A 5803-nucleotide genomic window follows, 5' to 3' on the forward strand; every position below is an offset into this window, starting at 1 on the left:
TGTCATTATTGTTTAGTGAGTTGATTCAAGGGCCCTCTTCCTTGCAAGCAAAAGCAGGCTAACAGATACACAGGGGTGTGTGTGTGTGTGTGTGTGTGTGTGTGTGTGAGTGTGACAGAGAGACAGGGACAGAGAGAGACAGAGAGAGAAGAAAGAAGAGAGAAGGGAGAAGAGAGAATATGTGTCCTGGCATCCACTTTGATTCCCTAGTCTTGGTCCCTGAGGAAGCCCTACCTACTTCTCAAAACACTTACCAGCTTTCTTTTTCCTGAACTGAATTGAATTTGGTTTCACTAAAGGGGACCTGAATACCTGATATTGATTAATTCCTATTTCAAAGTGCTTAGCACAGCTAGAGTACAATAAACACTCAATGACTATTAGCTATTTATAGCATTCTTAATTATCAAGATAAGCATTATGTTCTTTCATCTCATCACTCCTTATGAAACCAAAGTGGTGGTTCTTAAAACTAGTTTCACATTAGTATCACCTATAAAGCTTTGAAATATTAATGCAACCCAAATCTTCCACTTTCACTGTAATGGAGTAACTGATTCAGGTCTTCAATGTAAATAACTAGGAAACTAGACAAAACATATAAAACAACTCATGTCACTATGATATACAGTTGGTCTTTGCCCTTGGTTCCTGGCACACAGCTCCTAAAACCTTTGGAATCTCTGGAGTGATAGAAACATTGTTTGTACTAATGAGGCCATTGTTTTTTGGGGTTTTTTTCCCCCAGTGAAACAGTTTACTTACATATACAAAAACACATATACAATCATATACATATATATAACTAAAATTAAAACTTCATAAGGCAATATTTACCCCCAATGCAAGTCATGTATTCTTTTTTTAAAAAAAATTTTATTGGAGTATAGTTGATTTACAATGTTGTATTAGTTTCAGGTGTACAGCAAAGTGAATCGGTTATACATATACGTGTATCCACTGTTTTTTTAGATTCTTTTCCCATATAGGCTATTACAAAGTATTGAGTAGAATTCTCTGTGCTATACAGTAGGTCCTTATTAGTTATCTATTTTAAGCACAGTAGGGTAGATATGTCAGTTCCTATCCCCCAGCCCCTGGTAAACATGAGTTTGTTTTCTACATCTGTGACTCTGTTTCTGTTTTGTAAATAAGTTCATTTGTACCATTTTTTAGAATCCACATATGAGAAATATCATATGGTATTTGTTTTTCTCTGACTTATTTCACTTAGTATGACAATCTCTAGGTCCATTCATGTTGCTGCAAATGGCATTATTTTGTTCTTTTTTTACGGCTGAGTAATATTCCATTGTATATATGTACTACATCTTTATCCACTCCTCTGCTGATGGACATTTAGGTTGCTTCCATGTCCTGGCTTTTGTAAATAGTGCTGCAGTGAACATTAGGGTGCATGTGTCTTTTTGAATTATGGTTTTCTCTGGGTATATGCCCAGTAGTGGGATTGCTGGGTCATATGGTAGTTCTATTTTTAGTTTTTTAAGGAACCTCCATACTGTTCTCCATAGTGGCTGTATCAATTTACATTCTCACCAACAGTGCAAGAGGGTTCCCTTTTCTCCACACCCTCTCCAGCATTTATTGTTTGTAGATTTTTTGATGATGGCCATTCTGCCCTGTGTGAGGTGATACCTCATTGTAGTTTTGATTTGCATTTCTCTAATAATTAGTGATGTTGAGCGTCTTTTCATGTGCTTTTTGGCCATCTGTATTTCTTCTTTGGAGAAATGTCTGTTCAGATCTTCCTATGAGGTCACTCTTGATAGGCCCCTAGATTGCTTCAGCAGGGTGTACTGGTTGCCACAAAAACCAAGTCAGGATTAGAGGGTTGGATCTTTCAGCCCTATCCCCTGGAGGTAGGGCCAGAGATTGAGTTAATCACCAATTGCCAAAGATTTAATCAATCATGATTGCTTAATGAAACTTCCATAAAACCCACTGAATAACAGGGTTTAGAGAGCTTCTGGGTTACTGAACACATGAAAGTGCTGGAAGGATGGCATACCCGGAAAGGACATGGAGGCTCCATGTGCCTCCTCCCATATCTTGCCCTATTCACTTCCATTTATCTGCTCCTGATTGTATCCTTTACAATAAACTGGTAATAGTAAGTAAAGGACTTTCTGGAGTTCTGTGAGCCACTTAAGCAAATTTTCATACCTGAGGAGAGAGTCATGGTATCTCTGGATTTATAGCTGGTTGGTCAAAAGTACAGGTGGCAACTTGGGACTTGCAATTGATGTCTGAAGTGGGGGTAGTCTTGTGGGACCGAGCCCTTAACCTTAGGGAACTGTGCTAATACCAGTTAGTGTCACAACTGAACTGAATTGTGTAGCATCCAGTTGTTGTCCAGAGACTTGGAGAATTGGTTGGTTTTGTGGGGTGTGTGTGGGAAACAAAAACATACATTTGTGTCAGAAGTGTTGTGAGTAAACAATTCAGTTAGACGTTGTATAGCAGGCTGCATAGGGATTATGATGCCTGAGAGAAAGGAAATAAATGAGGTGAACCTTATAATTACCCTAGCTTTCAGCCTAGAGGAAATTTCAAAACCCAGTACAGGAGAAGGAACCCCAGAAAGGCAGTATTCTTTTTTTTTTTTTAATAGATCTTTATTGGAGTATAATTGCTTCACAATACTGTGTTAGTTTCTGTTGTACACCAAAGTGAATCAGCCATATGCATACATATGTCCACATATCCCCTCCTTCTTGAGCCTCCCTCCCATCCTCCCTATCCCACCCCTCTAGGTCATCACAAAGCACTGATCTAATCTCCCTGTGCTGTGCGGCTGCTTCCCACTAGCTGTCTGTTTTACATTCGGTACTGTATATGTGTCGATGCTACTCTCACTTTGCCCCAGCTTCCCCCTCCCACACCGTGTCCTCAAGTCCATTCTCGATGTCTACATCTTCATTCCTACCCTGCAACTAGGTTCATCAGTACTTTTTTTTTTTTTTAGATTCCATATATATGCGTTAGAATACGGTATTTGCTTTTCTCTTTCTGACTTCACTCTGTATGACAGACTCTAGGTCCATCCACCTCACTACAAATAACTCAGTTTCGTTTCTTTTTATGGCTGAGTAATATTCCATTGTATACATGTGCCACATCTTCCTTATCCATTCATCTGTTGATGGACATTTAGGCTGGTTCCATTTCCGGGCTATTATAAATAGTGCTGCAGTGAACGTTGGGGTGAATGTGTCTTTTTGAATTATGGTTTTCTCAGGGTATATGCCCAGTAGTGGGATTGCTGGGTCATATGGTAGTTCTATTTTTAGTTTTTTAAGGAACCTACCTACTGTTCTCCATAGTGGCTGTATCAATTTTACATTCCCACCAGCAGTGCAGGAGGCTTCCCTTTTCACCACTCTCTTTCTATCGTTTATTGTTTCTAGATTTTTTTTTCTTGCGTTACGTGGGCCTCTCACTGTTGTGGCCTCTCCCATTGCGGAGTACAGGCTCCAGACGCCGGACGCGCAGGATCAGTGGCCGTGGCTCACGGGCCCAGCCGCTCGGCAGCACGTGGGATCCTCCCAAACTGGGGCACGAACCCGTGTCCCCTGCATCGGCAGGTGGACTCTCAAGCACTGCGCCACCAGGAAAGCCCTGTTTCTAGATTTTTTGATAAAGACATTCTGACTGGTGTGATGTGATACCTCATTGCAGTTCTGATTTGCATTTATCTAATAATTAGTGATCCTGACCATCTTTTCACATGCCTCTTGGCTATCTGTATGTCTTCCTTGGTGAAATGTCTACTTAGGTCTTCTGCCCATTTTTTAACTGGATTGTTTGTTTTTGTGATATTGAGCTCCATGAGCTGTTTGTATATTTTGGAGATTAATCCTTTGTCTGTTGTTTCATTTGCAAATATTTTCTCCCATTCTGAGGGTTGTCTTTTCATCTTGTTTATGGTTTCCTTTTCTGTGCAAAAGCTTTTAAGTCCCATTTGTTTATTTTTGTTTTTATTTCCGTTACTCTAGGAGGTGGATCAAAAAAGATCTTGCTGTGGTTTATGTCAAAGAGTGTTTTTCCTTTGTTTTCCTCTAAGAGTTTTATAGTATCTTGTCTTACATTTGGTCTTTAATCCATTTGGAGTTTATTTTTGTGTATGGTGTTAGGGAGTGTTCTAATTTCATACTTTTACATGTAGCTGTCCAGTTTTCCCAGCACCATTTGTTGAAGAGGCTGTCTTTTCTCCATTTTGTGTTCTTGCCTCCTTTGTCATAAATTTGTCCACTTTTTCGTGGTTGTACATTTTATTGGCATATAGTTGTTTGTAGTAGTCTCTTATAATCCTTTGTATTTCTGCGGTGTCAGTTGTGATTTCTCCTTTTTCATTTCTAATTTTATTGATTTGTGTCCTCTCCCTTTTTTTCTTGATGAGTCTGGCTAAGGGTTTTTCAAATTTGTTTTCTTCTCAAAGACCAGCTTTTAGTTTTATTGATCTTTGCTATTGTTTTCTTCATTTCTTTTTCATTTATTTCTGGTCTGATTTTTATGATTTCTTTCCTTCTATTGACTTTGGGTTTTCTTTGTTCTTGTTTCTCTAGTTGTTTTAAACGTATGGTTAGATTATTTGATATTTTTCTTGTTTCTTGAGGTGAGATTGAATTGCTGATTTTGCTGCATACCATAGGTTTTGGGTCATTGTGTTTTCATTGTCATTTGTTTCTATGTATTTTTTTTAATACAAATTTATTTTATTTATTTATTTTTTGGCTCTTTTAGGTCTTTGTTGCTGCACGCGGGCTTTCTCTAGTTGAGGAGAGCAGGGTCTACTCTTCGTTGTGGTGTGCAGGCTTCTCATTGTGGTGGCTTCTCTTGTTGCAGAACACAGACCCTAGGCATGCAGCCTTCAGTAGTTGTGGCTCGCAGGCTCTAGAGCACAGGCTCAGTAGTTGTAGCACATGGGATTAGTTGCTCTATGGCATGTTGGTTCTTCCTGGACCAGTGCTTGAAGCCGTGTCCCCTGCATTGGCAGGTGGATTCTTAACCATTGTGCCACCAGGGGAGCCCCTCTGTGTATTTTTGTATTTCTTGTTCTTCAGTGATCTCTTGGTTATTTAGTAGCACACTGTTTATCCTCCATGTATTTGTTTTTTACAGTTTTTTTCCTGTAATTGATTTCCAATCTCATAACATTGTGGTCAGAAAAGATGTTTGGTATGATTTCAGTTTTCTTAAATTTTCCAAGGCTTGACTTGTGGCCCAAGATGTGATCTGTCCTGGAGAATGTTCCCTGTGCACTTGAGAAGAAAGTGTATTCTGCCACTTTTAGGTGGAATGTTCTAGAAATATCAAATCCCTCTGGTCTATTGTGTCATTTAAAGCTTGTGTTTCCTTATTTACTTTTCTGTTTGAATGATCTGTCCATTGGTGTAAGTGTTGTGTTAAAGTCCCCCAATATTATTGTGCTACTGTCGATTTCTCCTTTCATGGTTGTCAGCATTTGCCTTATGTATTGAGGTGCCCCTCTGTTGGGTGCATAAACATTTATAATTGTTATATCTTCTTCTTGGATTGATCCTTTGATCATTATGTAGTGTCCCTCCTTATCTCTTATAACAGTCTTTATTTTAAAGTCTATTTTATCTGCTACGAGTATTCCTACTCCAGCTTTCTTTTGATTTCCATATGCATGGAATATCTTTTTCCATCCCTTCACCTTCAGTCTGTATGTGTCCCTAGGTCTGAAGTGGGTCTCTTGTAAACAGCATATAGATGGGTCTTGTTTTTGTATCCATTCAGCCAGGTGTGTTTTGGTTGG

The sequence above is a fragment of the Lipotes vexillifer genome, unplaced genomic scaffold, assembly GCF_000442215.2.
Source record: "Lipotes vexillifer unplaced genomic scaffold, Lipotes_vexillifer_v1.1 scaffold827, whole genome shotgun sequence".
Taxonomy (NCBI): Eukaryota; Metazoa; Chordata; class Mammalia; order Artiodactyla; family Lipotidae; genus Lipotes; species Lipotes vexillifer.